At 36.9% G+C, this 22,683-nt stretch overlaps 1 long non-coding RNA gene across 1 annotated transcript in view; it reads left to right on the top strand.

Moving 5' to 3' along the window:
• Nucleotides 1–22,683, top strand: part of LOC135303497 (uncharacterized) — a 171,359-nt gene that overhangs the window by 33,627 nt on the left and 115,049 nt on the right. Inside the window, exons 3-4 of the long non-coding RNA XR_010364973.1 lie at nucleotides 9,298–9,372; nucleotides 11,920–12,283. This is a non-coding gene — a long non-coding RNA (uncharacterized LOC135303497). The remainder of the gene's footprint in view (nucleotides 1–9,297; nucleotides 9,373–11,919; nucleotides 12,284–22,683) is intronic.

The raw sequence follows: 22,683 nt of genomic DNA, 5'->3' as shown, positions 1-22,683 counted from the left end.
TTTGACAGACTTTTATTTCAAAATTGCTGAAGTTCTCCTTGTGGCAAGATATGTCAAAGCTGGAGTGATAGAAGATATTTATATGTAAACTGAAAGATGATGTGGAATATCAGTAAGTTTAAGGAACATTCCTTTTGACATGGGATAATTGTATTGATCATATTATCTGAATTATACCTGGGGTAGAATTTCAGCTTTATATTGCTCAGTAGTTGGCAGAAAAAAGGCAAGTTTCCTTTCTTAGGTGAAAAAATTGAGTAATTTGATTTACAGATCCTTGAATGTTTCATGGCAATTTATATAGTCATCCTTTGTGGGAGATAAGTTGTTGTTCGTTTTTTTATGATGCAGTTGTCCTGCTTTGAGCAGCCATCATTCCAATCATCTGGGGTTTCAGGCAGATTCTCCATATTTTCTCTGTCTAGGGAGCAAATATCAGAAGGGTGAATGTAGAGCTTTTTTGTGTTGCCAACCTCAGCTTTCTCCTAAGGAAATATATAAGGTATGTTGTAGTGGAAAATCATGCTTGTTTTGCCTAAAAGTGGGTGTGGATTTTGATTTTTGTGACCTTTGTGAACACTTGTGAGCATTGCCTCTGCAGGCAGGGAGAAGTTTTGCAGCCTCCGTGTTTTTAATTATGTCATGTGTCAGTGGTACCCGTTTGTGATTTGTATTTTGTCTTCCTTATTTTATTGGCATGGCCATTGTATGTGTTGATGCCATGGGGGACATAAGTTGTGGTTCCTTCTTTTGTGATGCCATTGAAATCTCCCTCCTTTAATGCCTTTCTTCTAATCTCTGCCCAATTTGTAGTTAGGAAAGCCCCACACTTTTTGTGTTACAGACTTCTAACACTTCTCTTGATAAGTCACAGCTTACTACAGCCCTGTTTACTGTTCTTGAAGAGAAACAAGGCAGGAGGAAAACTGCAGCATGCAGCCACACACCTGTGTGTCACAGTCAGGCTGCAACATGAAGGAGGGAGGAGAGTGGCACAGAGAGCCCTCCCTGTAAGGATTGCCTCTCCCATTCCAAGAAATCAGCAGCTGATGTTCAGGTTCAGCTGAACTCCCACTCCACTGAAAAAAAACCAAAACCCACCTCCTTTATCCCCTATAGCACTTTATTGGCAAGTTTAGTCCAGTAATGAGAGGGGACTTGTGGGACTACAAAAGGGGGAGTCCCTAAGGCCATATATAAAGAACAGAAAAGCAACAGTCCTTTACTATTTTTCACTAATAAACACATGTAACAGTAACTGCCATTACTTAATTACTGCAAAGCAGTTTTAAACAACTGGCTTAACACTGTATTAACACAACATAAAAACAACCTCACCAGGAGTATCACTCATCATTATTGGATATGGTCCTATTGAAGCCAATTGCATGAAATTAATAGGTGCAGAGTTTGGGGTTTGGCCCCTTAGGCCCCCACTGACCTAGGAATTCATTGCCTCATGCTCAGGTTTTCCATTGCCTTACAGCTCCAGCAGTCTTATTTTCATGAACTTTCATGGTGTTTCTATTTCTAAATAAGTGTATGCAGCTTTTTTCAGGATACCACTGGAGTAAGAGCTGAATTTCTTTAACTAGTGTGTTTGTCTACCTCAGACACCAGTTAACCCTGAGAGCGGGTAACTACAGAACAACCTCTGCCTTCTATGTGTAAAGCTATTCCCAGAGGGCAGATTAGATCTCACTGCTTGGATTTTCAGATACACTTAATCAGAGCCCTGTTAAAGCTGTACCTTTTCTGCTCAGTTCTGTGCTCTTCCAGGTGGTTTCAGTTTCTCTGTGCCTGTGATATTTTTCTGACTGATTTCTTCTACTAGCTCTGTTCTGGAAGCATGCTGTGCCTCCCATGAATGTCTCTACCAAGATCCTTGGCTCTTGTGAGAGCCATGGAGATGAACTGAGCAGCCACCTCTCAGTTTCATCCTCTGTGCTCTTAAGAACAATGAAATGGGGCTTCTACAAAAAAAAAAAGAAAAAAAAACAAAAGGAAGCACAAATGCTTAGGAGGTCTTCTTTTCCATGGGAGATGTTGCTTTCAGGGTTGTGAGTGATACAGGGGTGAAGAAGAAGAAAGAATAATGAATAATAAGTGGCAGAAGGAGAGAAGTGCTTTAAGGCCGTACAAAACTTGAGTAGGAAGCCATTTGTTCAGTGTGTGGCATTTCTATTGTTAGGAGATTGAAGTAATAACAAATTCTCCCCCGCTGGCTGTCAAAAGCTCATGCAGCTTCTCCTGTTAAAAATTGCTGTATAATCTTTCATCCTGTAATGTTGTTAGCATTCTTCTGTTTTCATTTCCTTTCTCAGTGTTTTGATACAGTGCTGCACAAAGGGCTTTTCTAATTACATGCAAGTTTTGTAAATATTGTGAAGGGATCTACTACATGAACTGGCGAATTTTTTTTAAGAGCATTGATACCAAAGGCAAAAAAGTAATTGTGAATTAAGTCAGTTCAGGATACAAGGAGGTAGGGAAAAAAGGAAGTACCACAAGGAACAGTTTTAGGACCAAATCAATTTACTTTATGTCTTAATGGTCAAGACAAAAAAGCATTTGGCAAAGGATTTAAGATGCCAAAGATACAATAAAATAAAAATAAAGAAAGTAGGCAGCTTAATTAAGAACTATTTGGATAAAATAAATTAATTTCTTTTTCTGTAGCTGTATTTCTGGATATTGAGTTGTATAAAGCTAGAGACATTTATAAACAAAATGTAGTAATGAGAAGTTATGCCTTTGTTTTGTGTTTTAAGGATAGAAAATACTGTAAATGAGAAGTATTTGGGAATATGCTAAATATTTCTAGCAGCATAATTCCTTGAAACAGGAAACTTGCTCCCTGGTGCTTTTTGTGCTGCTTGATTTACAGATGAAAATTGGCTCTATCCAGGTGTGAGCACTTCCTAATTACATGTTTTGTGATAGCAGCTTGAACCTGCGTGATGCCATTCTCCCTAAGCCTGTGCAAAAGAGAGAGAGACAGACCAAGGATTACAAGAGCTAAATTATTTGCTTTTGACTTTTTTTTTTCATAATTCTAGAAAACATTTTTTTTTTCTATTTGTAATGTATTTAGAAGTTTCCAGTCTAGTGCTTGCCTTCCCTGACTGTACTTGTACATGCTCTTTACAGAAGTAGAGAGAACAAGTAAAGCCCAGCCTGGTGTTTCTGTCAATCTAGTTTGGATAGTAGATTTCTCACATGGAATCCTGAAACCCAGCTAATGTCCCTCTTTCCTAATGAACAAGATCATTAGGAAATGGTCTCCTTTGAGTACCTCTCACAGCCAATACTCCTAAATATGGAGGGTAAGGCTCTTTTCTGACACAGCACTGAAGATTCTATCCACTGACTAAATGGTGTGTTTTTCCTCTGGCTATTTTTAAAATGGCCCAGTTGGAAGGGCAGGTGAGAATTCCCAGAGTTATAAATACCAGTCATGGGAGTACCAGATAATGACACTCTCTGATGAGACACCACAGATTCTGTGTTCCTCTTGAATTGAAGGTTTGATGGTAATGGGGGAAAGAGAAAGCCCTGGGCTCTCCAGGCTAATGAAGGGGTCACTGCAATCACTAGATCAGCTGGTGTCCAGCTGTGGGAGAGAGCTGACACTGTCAGCACAGCTTCTGTTTAACTCCACTTTTCTGCTGCAGTGAAGTCTGGTCAGAGGGGAACCTTGACTGCATCCGAAGTCCTTGTGGGAGGTGCACTCTGGTCACCATCTGGCTGGTGCAACAAATTACTGTGGGAAGCAGGTTCTTAGGAGAGGGGAAGGAGAAAGGTCAGAAAACATTTCCTGATCAGGGCATTCAGATGCATATCTCAGTTCAGGCATCAGCTCTGCTTCGGCTTCAACCACATCAAGTCACTTGAGTTACTCTGGAAATGATTACTCAAGTCCTTCTTTGAAAAAGGCACTCTGATCTTTTGTACACAGTTATGTGTGTAGATCTCAAGGGAAAGGTCCTATGAAAATGTTTACATTGGTTTTTAATGGGGCAATCTTACTTTTTTAGTCAGAATCACTTGGAGACTTGCCTCCTTTGGGGATTAGGCCACTTTACCTGCCTTCAGGGTATTAACCAGTTTTAGGTGATTTGTGTTTGGATTATGAGATGAACAGATAAAATTTGAATAGCTACCACTCTATACTGGCTTAGCACATGGACCTTTTGGACTTGAGTTTCTCCCTTGCTTTCTGCATGTAAAACATTATAAAAGACTTTAAAAAATAGTGTGGTGTTTTTTCCTCTTGGAATTTCATTGAAATTCCTCAGAAGTTTTTCTGGCCTGACATCTGGCAGCTGGAGGAAAGGATAATAGTATTTCCCCAGAAAGGTGAAAATCTATGAAGAGAATTAGCTGGAATCTCTATCGGAAATAATTTGGAAAATCATTTCCTCCTTGCCTAATGTAATTCCACCTAAGCTGCCTTTCAAGATGAAGGTTGCTGCAGGAGGGTAAACTTTTCATCTGTCATAAAGACTTACTGCTGTATTACTCTGTTGAAATGTTCACATCAGATTCCAGCAATGAATATTTAGAGATCCAAACTCTATAAGCCAGTTTGTATTGTAAATTCAGTCTTAGTCTTCCAAAGCTGGCAAATGGAAACTCTCTTAATTATGAGGAATATTTGTGAATTTTAGATTTAGAAGCTAAATTTACATTTTTGCCATAAATCTTTATTAAAACAAAGCATTCAGAAGAGACCAATTTTTGATTGCTAATATTGTGAATGCTTTCTCTTCCCACCCCTCCCCTTCCCACACATATTTTGACAGTGCATTTGGGAATGTGACTGCTCCCAAAGGTGAAAATTGAGCAAAAAGAGAGGAGATAGCTGTTCAGCAGTACTATTCCAAATTGTACAAAACAAAATGGAAATTGTATGCAAAATTGGATCTTTCTCTTTTCTTCGCAGAGATAAAATTTCCCTTTCTGCTCTTCATTTTTTCACTCCCATGAAAGACGGGGTTGCTCACCTATTACGGAAGTTGAAATGTTCTATTTAATTCAGAAATAATCAACATTTTAGCTAATAGATCAACAGAACAGGTTTGGTGTAAAAAAATTAGGAGTGAGGGAATGATTTTTTGTAGTTCTGTACCAGCGTAGAAGGAAATTGTTTTGAGTAATTCGCAACCATCAGGAAAATATTTTTTTTTTTCCCCAACCTCTGGTTTGCCTCAACTGTATCTGTTCCCCTTGTAGTCACTTCCTCTGCCAGGGTGGAAATATGAGTGAGATCACAACCAATGCCAGACACAAAATTTTAATTTGCTAATATTTTCCTGCAGCACCTCACCGTTTCTATTTCTTCATGACACCCCTACTGTGGGAAATAAGGTCACACAACACAGTGGTACTTATTTCACAATACCTCCTGATGAGGAACATTTTACTATTCTCACATCCCTACCCCTTTTTCTCCGCCTTTCCCTGCCCTCCTCCCTCCTACTCAGCCCCCGCTAATAGCTGCTCTAAATTTCCCAGATTAATCTGATGTGCAAGAAACACTGATACAAACTTGCAAATTTAATACACACAAAAGCAGAAAGGCTACAGAATGGAAGATGCACGTTCTGCTCCACTTGCTGTGGGACAGACAGACTTATAAACAGATACACAGCTTTGCCCATAGCCACTGTATTCCACAAACCCTTTGAAATATTTCAGTTTCATGTCTGTGATAATTAAAGAGCAATGACCTTCTCATTAGCGCCAAGAGGGCTGATGATGATTGTTCCCCATTTTTCTTAATGGATGCAAGCTACACGCATGATCTTAGAATATCAAAGCAATTCTCCAAGATATTTATTAGAGTCAAAATTATGAAAACACATAGCAAACCTTTAGTTTGAATTACAAGTGTTAATATATGCAGAACCAAATGAATAGCTCATCTTTCTTCCTCTCTTGTATCTTAAATTTTTCATTACAAATTTCCAGGGCTTCAAAGTAGTATCTCACAGTCGGTCCCCTTTTTTCTCTCTTGCATGACAAAGAGCTGTCAGAAATTGTTCCTGTGTTTGTTAGTATTTTTCTCTTTTTTCTCTCATCTAAATGTCAAACAACTTAGCTTAAATAAAGCACAGCATTCTTCATCTGGTGCTTCTCAAAAGAAAAACAACACCACAGAAGGCGTCTAAAAAGGCCCTAATTAATGTTTCTCATTGATTTTGTTTTAGTGTGATGTATTTTATGAAAAAAATATGAATCCAGAAGGCACTCTCATTAAAATCATTAGTGGCTCAATGTTAGCTGAAAACAGCTCATTCTTTGGTGCACTGTAGTGCTTAAAAGCACATTCACACACAGAGTTTCTTATTTAACATCACAAGCTGCTGCTGGATGAAAACTGGCATTAGTTTTGTCAGGTACCATTGAACTGTGAGGAGCACAATGTAGAAAAGCTGTATCAAGGTGAATAATAAGAATGTACTGTTGCCAGAGCATGCATATCTCTCTAAGCCCTCTTTCATGCCCAAGAATTACAGAAACTTTCTGTAATTGATTTTTCTTTTATCCATTTGAGTAAAAGTAACAGGCAAAAGAAGAGGAAATAATAACCTGGGGCCTGTTACAGCAGTGAGACCTAGAGCTGTTCTGTTTTTTAGGCAAATTCCTGCAAGCTGATTGCCAAGATAAACAGAGATGTGTTGCTGTCTGCAGAACAGTGTTCACAGTTCTGCTGTGGTGCAACCACACAGTGCCTGTACCCATGCGCCTTCTCCAGCAGTACTTTATATATAAAACTAGAAGAGGAAATTCTATGTGTATCTTCCAAAGGACTAAAAAGAAAAGAAAAAAAACTAGAAGAAATAATTAAATGGGTAAGAAGATGTTTTAACAGTTTTTAATGAAAAGCCCCCAACCAGCATTTTTTTCTCTAATTTGCTGCTATCATTATTATCTAAACAGGGAAAAATGAGCTTTCCACAGAAAATATGAGAGAATTCTTTCTAAGGCACTCTAGGATGGGAAATCATATTCAGAGCAACAGTGCTTTGTTGTGAAATATGACTTTTGCAACAGAATTATTTCCAATGTAAGAAACAAAGTTTAATGATTTAAATCTTCTGTGTTCAAGTAAAACTGACCATCTTCATAAATCACGTGTTGTTTATCTGAGAATATTTCAGTAAGCTGGGCAAGTTCCAGTAGAATAATGCAGTAGAATGGGCTCAGAGATGAGAACTGTTGCTATTGCCATACTCTGACACAAGGCATTAGAAATTGCCTTGGGGTTTTTCAGATTTAGGATGTACAGAGCTACGAGTTAAGCAGAAACACATTTTGGCATCAAACATATGAATCTCATTTTAAAAAATAATGAAACAATAAGTAATGTTATTTTTTCTACTGTCTCCTTTGGATTTTTATAAGAACTGTTATGGGCTGCAATAGTACAGCTTGTAATAATTTCTTTGGGTTATGGAATGATACTGACAAATAGGACTGGTGAGCAGTAGTGTAAAAGGGGAATCAAAATCTCTGGATTGAACAGGATAGCTGTTTCAGCTGTTTAAGCTTTGTAACACATAGTGCAATGACTGAATTTTCATTAATTTGTGTCTTGGTTTTTAATGTGGCATTCATTATAAAACCACTGAGAGCTGAATCACTGATGGATGTGTACTAATATATGGGATACTCTGCCAGGGAAGTCACATTTTTAGTAGAAGAGGTAACATTTATTCTGGTCTGATCACTGTTAATGAGACTGTCAACAAAATTTTCTTAGAAAAATAATTACTCTGCAAGTAAGACCATTTAGATCTAGATATGAGTAGTAAACCTGTATTAATTTAAGATTCCAACCATTTTAATGGTTTAATATTTTTTCTTTATGGAGAGCACAATAGTGAGGTCATCTGTAATAAAGATGATAATATTGAACCTTGGTAGTTTTCCTTCCTGTATCTATAGGACATTTATGGCTGAAATATGGTTGAGAGAGCCTTAAAACGTTGTTTTATGGCAACCTCTATGCAGTGCTATAAAGCACTTTTTGTTAATGGTAAATAAAGTAAGGAAGATGCATGCCTTAGCATGAGGATGTGTTCTTCCCCTTGTGAGCAAGCGGACTTTTTAGCAATGTTTTGATTGCCATGATTAGATGAGCTCCAATTTAACCCTGTAGCAAGGAGATGGAATTCCAGTGGTGCTGGTGGATGTATAGGCAGGCACAGTGCTCCTGAGTTCAGCCCAATAAACAAAGTACACATTAGAGTTTCCATGAGAGTTCTCTGGTTTTTAAATGGCTTACTATCTCAGGAATTGCCTCATTAAAAAGATATATAAAATTGTCCAGTTTGCCTGCAAATAATTACGTTAAAGGCTTCTCCCTAAAGCTGCGAGGCTGTCACCAGTGCTGAGTTCCTTCAGAGTCCATGAATAAGGAGCATGATTGACTTTCATTATTTGCTGAAGTATTGATTGAATGTATTAATGCTAATTAAGTTGTGGAATATAACAGACATGGCACTGTATTGAAAAGATCAGATCAGGTTTTGAGTTAAAGTCTCTGCATGTTTTGTTGATGGATGGGGATATCAGGCTGAACAAGCCCAAAAATAGCTAGGCTGAGCTACACTTCTTAACTTACTTTTGATCACACAACTGTAAAGCTGAAGTAATTCCATTAAATTCAGAATTAATTTAGGTCTTCTCTAAATGAGAATTTTTCTAAGTTTTCAAAGTATTCATTCTCTTCTTTTTTTTCTCCCCCTGCTTCTTTCATTTTTAGGGATGATTGGTCACTGTAATCCTTATATCCATTCAGTGGTAATAGTGAGCTCCCTGATGTAAACTTTTGAATGGAGAAATATCCTTTTGACCTTAATGTCACAGACTGGACAATACTGTTCTTATTTCACAGCTTGATTACTCTCACTAAATGCTGTTTACCACTCTTTTATTTTTTAGCTGAGCCTATAGTTAGGTCCTCATGCATTTAGACCATCTCACAACACAAACCTATAACTGACTTTAAAAGTTTGCAATTACCAATAGCTAACACAGCACAGGAAAGAAAGAGAGGGAAAACAGGGTTAAAGACATTGGTTAGAGATTATAAAGGCAATCCGAGGAGAGCCCAGACTCCTGCCAATAGTTCAGTTATAACCATTATTCCATGTTTTTCATAAGGTGTGAGGTATTACTTCTATTCCTAATATTTGCTGGAGAAGTAGAATGTGATTTGGTTGCACAAGCTGCTTCTTGCTAAAAAAAAAAAACCTCCAGGGACATGCATTGTGATAATTGTCTCAGGTATTTTGGATGAGCCAAGAATCCATTGCCTCTGGGAAGGTGAAAAATTCTAACATTAAGAAGTTCCTGGCTCAGGTGAGTATAACCCAGTACATTTGTTTCCCTTCTGCACATTATGTCTGCATGTAATATGTGGTTCCTGTCAAAGTGCTGTGTACTCTGGCAGAACCAGAATATGTTTTTTATCTCTTTTGACTTAAAAAGCTTTACTCTGATGTGCAATCATTAGGAATTCTTCAATAACTGATAGATAATATTTTGGCAGCTGTAATTTTCTCCAGCTGCCTCAGAAAGCTGACTGATGGATGGAAAAGAATCAGAATGAAGATTGCCTCCAGATCTAAACCTAATCAATGCCTGGAAGGTTCTTGTGCACGAGCTGTACGTGCAGGATCCCCTCTGTGCATTGTGTCTTGCACCAGTTGCACTACAAGTTATTAGATCCCTTGGAAAACATTTAGGAAAACATTTTTCCAACACAGTAAACAAGTGCTCACTGCAACCAGCCAACAGCTAAAACAATCAAGTGAATGTGCCCACCTAAGACTGAAAGGAGCACACAGCAGTCTTTCTGGATTCTTGCAAATCCCAATTAGAAGAAAAGATCTGACACATTAAGTAGATATTTTCTGCCTTACTTAATAAATTACTTGAATTCCTCTTAGAATAGAGTTTGCATTTAAAAAAAAAATTGCAATTATTTCATTTTGTCAGTCTTCTGACACTAGAAACAACTTTTTATAAAACATCTGTCTCAGATGATAACCTGCACTTTTCTGACTTATAAATTAATGCTATCCATTGAAAAATAGATTTCTTTACAAATCAAGAATTTTTTTCCATTTTTATGAAGCCAGTCCTTTCTTTAATCACATCAGTACATTTAATTTTTTTTGTACTCTGAGAGTTTCCTCAGATTCATATTCTCTTTTTTGTTGTTGTTGTATTTGCAGCCCTAAATATGTGTCCTGTATTGTGCAATTATTTAGTCAGTGTATCAACAGTGAACAGGGAGCAAAGGGAGTGTATTAGGCAACATACTTCAAACCCATGGTTTTAATTAGCTAGGGACAGGATTTAGCAAGTCACAGCATTTATTTAAACAGTCTTGACATAGCTCAAGACAGCAACAGCAGATTTAACACTTAAGGCCATATTAACAAACACAGATGGATTCAGATTCTCTCTTTAGAGGAATACTGTTCTTGGATGATGCAGAGCAGTTGGAAACTTTTTGAGAAATCTTTTAGCTGCAAGTTGCAAGATTTAGTTGTGAGTTATGTCCACTATCTGCTACCTATTCAAATGCCTTGATTTGTTTTATATATCACTGTGACACATCACTGATTATTTGGTGCCCAGATTTTTTGCTGCAGGCCTGATTTGTCTTTATGTATCAGTTTATGGTGCCTGTAACAATTACAATATAATATTTTTTTTTATTTCCACTCAATGAAAAGATCTAAAAGTGAACCTTTTTGCTTTTAAGAATGGGATTTTTTTTTCTTACTTTAAAGCTGTGGGCCAAGAAGTACATTTTTAGGAGCTTGTGTAGCTGAATGAACATACAGCTCCCATTAGTGTTAATTGGAGCTGCATATTCTACTTTGGTCCTAAAATGGTTAAATGTTTAAGAGACAGTAAGAACATGCCATTTGGAGCTGCAGAGCAGTGCCAGAACTTCTGGAACAGAATAAAACCTTAATGTTGAAGCAGTTTTAGGCTTATCTCTAACTTACCCTTGCAGACTTCTTTTTTCTGTGCATGTGCAGCTTTACTTGTACCCATTTGTGATGTTGTTCACTGCTTAATGATGTTACTAGCTTGGATCAGCTGCCCATGAGGAGAGATTCAGCGAGATGTGCTTTGCTCTTGGGACTTTTGCTTTATTATTCTCTATATCTAAACTGTTTTTAGTTAAGGCCTGATGAAAAGTGGGGTTAAAAACCAGCTGTGAACACTGTTTTAGTAAGATGCTTAGGGAGATTTGACTGTGTGTTACCTCAAGAATGACTCTTTAATTAAATGGGAGCTCTTTATTATGTGTAGGTGTGTTCTGTATCCCAGATACCTCCAGAAACATTTAAACCTGTGCATATTTAGGAAATATAGCTGTGAAGTCTCCATTAGACCTGTAATGACACCACTAAATAAAGAGGAAGAGATGATATCATAAGCATCTTTCATTAAGTAGAAGTTGGAAGTGAAATATTTGAGTAAGAGTGTGTATAAAAGTATACCAAAGCAGAGTGATTTTTAAAAATCACTCTAATTTAGTCTTTTATTGTGTGCCTATCAGGTGCTTTTCAAATCTCTGTGGTTGCTTTTTGGTAAGGAGACAGAATAATTTGAGGTTTCTTCTTAGGTACCTGACCAGTGAGTTTTTCACTTCTTAAACTTGAAAGGAGTTCAAATATTGTTTTATGCTTTGAGTTTTCTAGCCTTAGTAATATAAGTCTATGTATAAATATGCACATACATACACATGTATGGATACAATTCCCCAAATACTAATCTCCCTTAACTTTCCTTTGAAATTACTTATGTGTGAAAATGTATTTGGATCTGTAGCTGGTTTTATTCATGCTGAGAAGTTAATTCCTGTCTTTTTTTTTTTTTCAGATTCTCTTCTCTTTTTTCCATTGCTCTTATTTCATCACTAAACCAGACATGTTGAAAGTATCTATAAGTGCAGAACCAATTTGCTCAAGGATTCCTTATGATCAGCAAAGGCAAACAGAGGAATTTGTGGGGAATAAAATGTACCTGGGGGACACAGTGTGGTTTTGTCTAGGGAGTAGAGGGGACAAGGAAGAAATGAGCTACCAGCTGGAGCATATGAAAGAGAAGATTGCCTAAAAAACCCATGAAAACTCCTACATAAAAAAGGGGAGGAGAAGATTCTCCTCTTGGTGCTCTGTCAAGTGAGCAGTGAACGAATTGCTTTGGCTTAGATCTTGGACCCCAACTGTTGTTTGCTCTGCAGGTAGGAACCTGGTTGATCCTCTAAAAATAGCTCTTTCAGATTGCAAAAATGCAGATTGCACCAACCCAAAAAAACTTATGAGATCAAGATGTTGAAGAAATGATGAAAAGCCTATGTAACACTTCTTTTTTTTTCCCCTTCCATAATTTGGTCTCTGCTAAAGTTTCAATTACTTCTTGGTGACATTTTGGGAGCTGACACAATCTTAGTCTCATTTTTTCCCTTCCTTTTGCCTGTTTCTCACCTGTATAAGCCACTGTTCATTTTCATTCAGAGTCCTGCATGAGAGAGCCCATTTATTCTGTCTCTTGCCCATGGTGTTTCTTGTTTCCCATTTCCTGTTTGTTGTTTTGGAAATGTCTACCCGTTTGCTTTCTGGTAGTGTTTGTGGGCTTTGGCTCTCTGTGCTCTGGGCCTGTGTACCCAAATGGAAGTAAACAAACAAAAAGCAAACTTTGTCTTGAAAACAAAGTGCTTGGAGATGGATTTATCATCTGCTGAACAGTTATGTAAAATGGAACAGGGATATCTGTCAGTTTTTAGTTGCATGTTGAAAACCAGGCGTGAGAAATGAGTTAGGTTTTTCTTTGCCACAGTTAGGGACCTGTGCTATTGCTCTGCATCACATATACTGTGGAAGTGCCAACACTCTCTCAACTTTGTTGGGTTCTTTAGTGCATGTTAGGTTGTTTTTCTTTGGCTTCTTGCTGACTTTATTTTTTCATGAAGGAAACAAATGTACCTCTTTGCATCTTAGTTCAGGTTTCACTTGAGTTTTTCCCTTTCAATAGAAAATTTTTGTCTTCCTATGTCCACTTGCTGTAATGGTTAAACAGAGAATCATGGTGTGCAAAATAGACTGAGAGTACAGGAATGCAAAACTGGTTAGTCTGAGATACTGCCCAACAAAAGGCGCTGTAATAGGCAGTCAGCTAAGGCTAGGAGTGGGGAGTTTGTAGTTACCTGCTTTTGCCATACAACTATGCTTTGAGGTCAAAAGTCCTTTATTTCTGCTGATTAGAAAATAGAAATTCAGAAACCGTTGTTGTAAGAGACCTACTAGAGGAAAAAGAAAAGAAGCATGAAGTAGCTCTGAAGATCAGCTTGCAATGGATTATTTAAGGAAATAATTTTTGCTACTCTGATATCTTAAATTATTTGATTATTGTTATGACTAGATTACTTTGTTCTCAAACTAATAGGTGTGGGGTGACTGTTTTTTTCCACAGATCTTACATTTTTCTGGTTTTCTTTGTTATCCTCTTCCACTAAACTGTCCTGGAGAGAGCTGTTCAAGTCAAGTCAGGCACTTGTTAGCCCTCATATTAATATCTGAAATGCCTTTTCTCTTCCCATGCTTATGCTGCTGTGCCCCTGTGATCACAGCTGCCTTTTCTTATCACAGTTAACTTGCCCTTTGCTGATAGGGAACTGAATTATAAGAGCTTTCTGTGCACAACTACAAGACCCAACTGGTAAGGCAGGTGCTCCTCAGGCTGATTTAAACATCCTCTTTCCAAGGATTTGAGTAATTATTCTGCATGGGCATTAGCTGTTGGATGGCAGCTTTCCGCCTGATTTGGTGAGAGGTAGTTGAGAAGGAAATAGGCAGGTGATACTTCAGCTTTGGCATTAAAAGGTGATCAGTGCCAATACGGAAACAGAAATACCTACATGATGATTTAATGGTTTGCTTCCTTTCCAAATGCAGCCTACATGTGCCCACCTCTGTTTCGAAATTATAGTATGAAAGTGACTCTCTTAATGGTTCTTAAAGTTTCTCCCAAGTTGTGACAAAGTCAGCAGCAGAGGCAGAGGTATTATTCTCCACTTGGCATTCCTTTCATGTCAGCAGTAAACTTTTGTAAAAGCTAGATGTACTCTGCCTTTTATTTTGCATTATGCTCTCTCTGTTTCTGACTGAGGCTGGCAAAACTTCTTGACAGGACTGCCATAAAGTAATAGAACCAAAAAGAGGAAAAATCAGAATGATATTCTGTTACAAAATAAGCTCTCCTATGATTATTCCAGTCTAAAAAACTGCCTGTTAGCAAAGTTTTCTGAGTCAGACTGAAACTTTGTTCAGTCTTCATTGTACCAGAGCTCAATACTGGTAATTGTTGGTGATAAAGTACATGGTTTGTGGTGTAACAATTTGGGCTGTAGGAACTAAGGACTGAGTGCACAGAGTTCCTGTATCACTGGGGCCTCACTTCTTATGACTAGGAATTAAATCCTCTCAAAATTCTGGGGGCTTGGGCTCAGCAAGACTATTATTCTATTTCACATTAGCAACATAAGACTGTTCAATAACTTTTCACTGCAGCTTCTCCCTGAAAGTTTCCAAGTTTCTAACTTGCTTGGGACGCAATCTGAACCAGTTCCTATGCTGCAGGACAAATACATGGCACACACAAATCTGCTGATTAAGGACTGCAGGTTTTGATCACACAGAATTACTTTTTCCTCCAGAAAAGAGGAAAAAAAAATAGTGATTGGCTTGGGGAAACATAGCCTTGTTCTGCTGCATAACTTTTTGGATGCACAAACTGTTGCTCATATTTATATTCTGTAGTAAAACCAAAATGAAACAAAATATCTATGGTTATAGTAGGAAGAATTGGTAGTCATCAAATCATAATTAGAGTGGCAGGAAAGAGTTTATACTCATTATTCACTAAAACAAAATAGATAAGTAGTTATTGATTAAAGGGTTGCATTCTTAATAGCAATTTATAAATCCAGGACTCAAAAGATAATGTTTGTTTTACTGCTTTTAATTATTTAACATGCAGTGACATTTCTGTTTTGCCAACAGCAGCACAATAGGTCCCTAATGAACTGAACTGAGTTACTAATAATTAAACCATCAGGCAGAAGTAAGGGGTGCAGCATGTTATTAGATTAACATTCTTAAATAGTCATTCTTTTGTTTTTTAAGGAAAACTCTGTCAGAGTCTTCTGCCCTGCCCCAAACCAACTAGACATCAGCCTGCTTGAAAAGCAAAGTTTATTTTTGGCTGACACTCATAGCCTACATGGAGTACTGATAAAAAAGGCACCCTGAAGTTATTCATAGGACTATGATGAAACTTTGGCTTCAGTACTTCCAACTCTAGCCCATAAACAAATATAAATTGATTGTTTGATGAGAACGTTGGTCAAGTTTTTCCTTTCTCTAGTTGACTTCTCACTCTGTGATTATGGTCATTTTAAGTGAAAAAAGCTTGGAGTACAATAAAAAATTGGTTTATATGGTTACTTGAAGGGCAGTATTGGAAGGCAGTGGACTTGTTGAAGAATTTTATTCACCAGGGAACAGAGTACATTAGGTTGTGTAAAGAATAGGATGGTAAAAAAAGAAACCCCTAGTCTAATACCTTCAAGAAAAATCTGTGTGGGCTTTTTTTTCCTTTTTTTCTATTAGAACTGAATATTTATTCTTGCACTGTAGCTTCACAAATATATGGAAGAAATAAACAGGTTGTTGAAAGGGAAAACAAAAATAATTGGAGTTATGGAACAAGAGTAATATGAAAAGAGATGGAAAATACTAAGTCTTTCTATTTCAGAGCCGAATGAATAAGAGATAAGATAAAGGGATCAGAAGACATGACTGTTATAGAGAAGGTACATCAGGAAAACTACTCACTCTTTTTCTTAATACTAAAAAAAGAAAATACTCAACAGGATGGAAAGAATGCAAACTCAAAACCAAAAAAAAAAAAACCAACAAAAACCCCCCGCTACTTTTAACTTTGTTCTCTGGCAGAATTCCTTGATAAAAGGTGCCACTGACTTGCAAAAGTTTGTAAGATTCATTTTTTTAAAAATTGACTGTTAGCCTTAAGAAATATTCAAAACTTGCTGAAAATGTCACTTCCAAAGTTCCCATGTTCATTCAAAGTTCATCTAGCTGTTGGCAAAAACTTGATTTTTAGTCAGATTACTTAATAACAAGGCTTCACTGGAAAGGCCTGTGTCAGAGGCTGGCAAGGGGCAGGGATGGCACACTGCTTTTTCTCTCATCCCACACAAGATGTTTTTGATGTCTCCTGCCTTCTCCATCAAGTTGGGAAATTCAGATGAGCCTGAGCTGAGCAGTTGGATAAGTGCTGTTCATGCCCAAAAGCTGTGATGTGAAGTGTCTGAGGAATGGACTGCTCTTGTTGGTGTTGGTAAGTACTTACTGTGAATGAACCCAATGTGGCATAAAACACTGGTGATGAAGTTGGCAACTCTCTTTTGTCTTTAAAGAAAACTCTTTAAAATCTCTTTGATCTTTTACTTTCCTGAGAAACTTTCACAGATAAGCAAAAGAGGGCTTTGTTTGTATTTAAAATTAACTTACATTCAGTAAATGAATGAGAAGTTAATGTAGCAGGCAAAGTTTGGCTAGGAGGCAGGAATCTGCATGAAGTTTTGAGGAGAAATCAAATATACCTTGGACCAGGACTAATATTTCTTGCTTTATCAAATTTTCCCCCACTTGTAAGAAATAAATATTGATAATTTGTCTTTTTATGGCAAATGCTAGGGTAGACAAATGTTTCTATCTGCCCCTAAAACTGAAGCCTCTCTGGTCATTATTCTCAGACTAAATGCTATCTGATCTACTGCAGCCTGAAGTCCTCCACTGGTTAACACTACATATGACTTTGGGTCAGTATTTTTGACGGCTCACATTCTTTTGGGGGAAAAGAATCTTAAATGTGCCATTCATGCTAAAATATCTGCCATGGTTATTTAAAAAAAAAAAATTGAAAAAATTGAAATTGAGTTCTCCAAGTTGGTACCTTCATTTGTAGGGCTGCTACCTTGTCATCAAACATTATTCCTATATTTCCATTATTCCTATAAATCATGAATTTTAACTGCTGAGGTCTGTATGTGAAACATCTCACCACTTTGAGGCTCTTAAAAGTGTATATTGATCCTTACTGTGTTTTCTCTCTGGTTTTTGGCAGCAGCAACTCATGTTCTGAAGAGACTTCAGGTAGTGGTTCTTCCCATCTGTGTTAATATGAAATTAATGAAAGTTTCTTCTAATGAAGGTGAAAACTTTTGTTGCACCCCATATGCAAGTGTGGGTAAACTTTGACTTCTCCCCAAATACATTGTCTTTGAATACTTTAAGTAGCCTGAAGTAATTCACAGGTGCTCATTTAATGCTGCGTTAGTTTGGATCCATATTTTACCTTAATTCTAACATTAGTGGGAAGTTTTAGTGGTGGAGGTGCTTTCCAAATATGTGTTCCCTGGCAAACAGGCTGAGGAGTTGCCTGCATGCAGAACAATCCTGCTACTGTAAACATGCACAGACTGCATTAGCATCAGAGACAAACCAGCTAAAGTCATTGTACACTGCATTTCACACTATAAAAATCCATATTGTATTACAGGAAACATGAAAATCAAGGTGGTTTTTTTTGCAACATTAGTAGTTGATAACAATGCTGGTTTGAACTTTTCATTGCAAAGTGTTTTCAAATGTGATTACAAGGTGTAATTTTGCTCCCAATAAAGCAGATGTTGCTAACTTGCAGTTTTCCTGGTCTAGGAGATTGGGAAAACTCACCCTAAAAATTATCTTTAAATGGTCCTTCAGGCTTGGTCCAAATCAGAGTAGCAATTACCCTGTCCTTGAGTGGCTTGCAGTAGCCTGCACCAGATGTTTCACAAAAACTGGGACATAATTTTAGAACACAGAACACACTAAGGATAAACCATTTCCAGAGTTCTGTCCTTTTTTTTTTTTTTTTTAAGCAGTCAGTCAAATTCCTTCCAAAATGTTTGCTTTTACTCATGAATGTTCTGGATAGCCTTGAAATTGGTATTGGTGGCTCCCCCATTCTGGTGTTTATGTTGCTGAGAGCGAGTCTGCGCTGTAAACCTGACCAGAGTATGTGCAGAAGGAAGTTCTGTGAGAAATGCATTGTGCAAAAAGTACTTTCTTTTGCAGATTTTTTGTTTGTGAAATGCAGAATGATGAGGGCTATTATTTCCCACTGCTTTTAGACATAAAATGCAGAGTATTTCCATGGCTGCTTCATGCATGTGACTGCTGCCAGTTTCTTATCACCACTATGGGAATATCTACCACATTTCCTACCACAACTAAGGGAATATCAAGATTGTAGAATCATGGAATGGTCTGGGTTGGAAGGAACCATAAAGTTCATCTCATTCTAACCCCTTGCCATGAGCAGGTATATCTTCCACTAGGCCAGATTGCTCAGAGTCTCATCCACCCTGTCCCTGAACGCTTCCAGGAATGGAAGGTCCACAACCTTTCTGAGTAACCTGGGTCCTACCATCCTCAAAGTAAAGAATTTCTTCCTAATGTCTCAGATCAGAATCTCCATAAACTTAGACTGAATTGTTGAGGAGGTATTTTTTCAAATCTTCATGTGATTCACTTCTCCCTATTTATATATTATGTTGCTTCTGAAAATCTGGGGAATCTGAAGAGAAGCAGTGCATGGGAGAGCTTCAACCCACTTCTGCAAATTTGTGAAACTCAGCTAGTACGTGAGTTATTCAAACTGAATCTCAACATAGAATCTTTTGAAATTTTCTCATCTGTCAAGAATATGCTACTTCATTTAAACTATGAAAAGACTAAATAGATTCCATAATTTAGTAAATATTTTGTCTTCTGACAGCTCCTCTTTTTCTTCTACTCTTTACATTTTTAAGAATATTTTCCCCTTCCTTGATGTGATATTTTGATGAGATTTAAAGGTGGCAAAAGAAGTAATTTGGGAAAAAAAGTTAGAGTTTCTTACAGTAACAAGTTCCCAAATCCATCTTTCTTTTTTCTTCCTTTTTATTTGTCATGTAGGTATTTCTATTCATTTTAGGAAACTAATCTGAATATTTGGTAGTGACTGGTTGGACTGGGGCTCTTGGATTTGGGCCCCTTCTGAATATGAATGCAAAGCTGACAAAAAGTCATGTTGAATCTTTAACTTATGTGCTGAATCAGAAGGTTCAGAAAAAGTTCATTTTATTTTTACCTTGTAGAAATGTGATTAGCCAGAAACTATGCTTTCAGAACCTGCAAACAGTCCATTTATTTGCCAACATCAGGATGAGGCTCAGACTTCCAATGAAAACATTTTTTTGTCTGCTAATGCAATGGGTGCTTATTTTCTGCATCTTCATGTTCCTTGGAAAAGCATCAGGGTTTCATTGTAAATCCATTATGTCTCCCTTGGTCAGAAATTATAAATGACAACCAGTCCCAAGGTAAAGAAAAGAAAGTATTATTTTGTAGAGTAAAAAGGGGTTAAATCACTTTTTATCATGACTGTCCTCCTGGTTATGACATATTCAATGTATTATTTAGTTTAAGTGCATGATTAAGATAGAACTGGGGTTCTTCTGGGGAGCATTTTCACAGATGTTATACTTACAGTGCCTCATTCTGTGGTACAGAAGAAAGAAAAATGACATGTCCCTTTGTGAACCTATCCTTTTAAAATTAGGTTATAGATTATATAGTGGTGTGAGATCCTCTAAGAATTTCTGGGTCAGAGGTACTTTGTTTTCTCTCTTTTATACAGCAAAAACCCTTGTATCTTTATTAAAAATTTATTTGCTGTCAATAATTAAATGCTTATTATTTGATCTTTAATGGGGTCATGATTCCCATATTCCCATATTAATGAAATAATGCAAAAAGTAAAAAATGCCTTTCAGATGGAAAAAGTACTTATTATTCTTTCTTTGTTCTGAGTAAAATAGTTTATCTTAAATTAAAAATTAAAAAAATGAATTTTCTTTAATCTTAGAATTAAATTAGTGCTAATTAGTTCTATTTTCTCCACAACATTCAAATGCTAAAGTCTTAGTCATTTCTTCAGAGTATTAATAGTGCCCTTTGGCTGTAATCAAGATAATCTTCAATTAAAAGCAATACAGTTAACTGAGTTACATTAACAGTTATTGTTCTCAAATCACAGGGTTAAGAACACAAATGCTGTGTGTTTTCAGCACGGCAGCATTGCAGGGGTGTGTGGTGGTGCAGGGACCTGCTATTCACATGTTAAAACAGAAAAACACTAACCCAGAATGTTCACTGATGAAGCACTTCAAACGAAGCCTTTCTTCAAGGTGGTGATATAAACAGAATTCAAAGATGCTGCAGCAAGCTAAAACACTTTTTGGATTTGGCCAATGTTCACGTGATCTCCCGCTGCCCCTGCACCTCCCTCCCCCAGCCCTTTTTACTGTAAAATCTGTAAACTATGGGGCATTTTCAATGAGTGTGTTCTGCTTGATATTCACAGCTGTTATTCTTCTTTGTGAAGAGTTAAAGAACATTTGCCAGTCTGCAATAATTAATCTTATTTTATTAATTATTTTTTTTAGTTCAGAATATTTATTATATGAAGTAATAGTGGATTTCGGCTGAAAATAGAAATATTCCTTTCAAATTTCTTAGTATAGCCAATGTGAATAAATTGTGGTCCCATAGAAACAGGGGAAAAAACTGTTTTCATGAATGCTCAAAGAAGAGCTCCTTCTGGCTTCAAAAGCTAAGCACAGAATATGGGAAAATTCTGTTAATGTTGCTGTGTTTGCAAACAAAAAAACATAAACATCTTGAGCAAACATAACTTCTGAGGGAAACCATGCTGCTTGCTAGCAGATTACCACTCCAATAGTAAAAATAGACTGTGGGTCTGTCTCAGTAAAAGTTAATAACAGTTGGTGAGACAAAAAAAAAAGTTGAGTTGCAAAAATATTCTTACTGTATTTCCATATGCACCTGCCAATAGCCCTTCTGTAAATTCCAGCCAGAACACAAAGCTCTGGGCACTTCGAATGGGCTGCAGTACCTGGGACTTTACATCAGTTTTTAATACTTAAGATGACCTACCAAATTAAAATTGCTCTTTATTATGTTGCTGGTTTGGGGTATTTTTTAAGATTCACATGTTACTTATTTGCAGAGTATGATGGTGGTTTTTCTATGCTGTCGTTCAGGAGCTAAAGAGGTAAATGCCATAACTGGGCAGATACTGACAGTAAACCAAATTTAAACAGTTTTCCAGGATTTTATAATCTGTTTTCTCGAAGCATAAATGCAAGCAAAGATTTTCTTTGAACTAGCATTTTATTCTGTGGACCAAATACTCCTTTTTGAGTTTCAAAATGCTGGCACAGACATCGTATATTGACACTGAGGCAATAAATCAAAAGGGATGGACAAAGATATGAAACTGTGCCTTTCAGAAAGAACAGTGTGTCTGTACATGCAAAAATAATTGCTTTCTTGGAATGTGACAAAAGAAAATTGAATATAAAATAGGGTGTTAACAGACAACAAATCTAATTTTTAAAGTATTCTTTTTTTGCCTCTGTCAGAAGGATTTCCTGAGTTGTATATCTTTGGTACAAAATGTAGTTAGGTAGGTTGGTGGAGTTTAATGATTTCTTCCTCAGATGAAAATTAAAATCTGCTAATCTTTTCTAGTATTTTACCATGTTTATCCTAGAATGTGGCTGGGAGAAAACAGCCCAAAACACCAAATTCCAATACCAGATTCTTCTGTGATTTAAATGAGGCCAAATAATTATCTGGAAAACTTCTGTAGGGTTTTATGTGGAACTCTTTTATAGAATTTGGGATGCAGGAGTAAGGTACCCTAATTTTACTTTATGGCCAATATGTTGCTTTCTTCTTTCTTCTATTTGCATGTTAGGTACAAATTTTAGCAACCAGATTTCATGACCCTTCTCTGTACTTAGAGGAAATGTCATGGAGAGATTTTATGCGAGTGCTGAGGGTTTGTATAAATTTTGAGATGTTTCTGTAGGAGAAGGTGCCTGTGTATTTGTAGGGTGGAGGGACAGGGTTAATTTGTGGGTGTGATTTTTTTTTTAGAGAGGGAACTTAAATTTCTCTCCTGATTTATGGAACCTCTTCATTTTAGGAAAAAAAAAAAAAAGATAGATTGAGCTTGGAGACAGGAATATGGTAGGCTATATTGTCATCCCAGCCATTGAGAATTCTTCACAGTGTATTTAAGACTGGTCTGTGTATCTCAGTGAACCTCAGATTATTATTTTTTGCAATATATGTGATGTATGGTCTTCTGAGTCCCATCTCTTTTTATAAATTATTGTGGTGTGTAGAACAAAGGATTACTTCTTATCTCTCTTCATTTATCAAGATACAGAATTAGGTTAGGAAAATGACCTTTATTATCATTGGATCTATCTAAAAAAGATTGCCAGGGTTCCTCCAACTCTTGTTGGGAAATTGTTTAAAATGTGATTAAGTTTTGGGGTTTTTTTCCCTTTCTCCAGCATTATGGTTTTTCATATCTCCCTGCATAACCAACTGCTCCTATATGTGTTTTATATGAGTACTTATTTGCCAATTTTCC

The sequence above is a fragment of the Passer domesticus genome, chromosome 6 (assembly GCF_036417665.1).
Source record: "Passer domesticus isolate bPasDom1 chromosome 6, bPasDom1.hap1, whole genome shotgun sequence".
Taxonomy (NCBI): domain Eukaryota; kingdom Metazoa; phylum Chordata; class Aves; order Passeriformes; family Passeridae; genus Passer; species Passer domesticus.
Note: the sequence above shows the minus strand (reverse complement) of the source record. Positions and strands in the feature narration are given on the sequence as shown.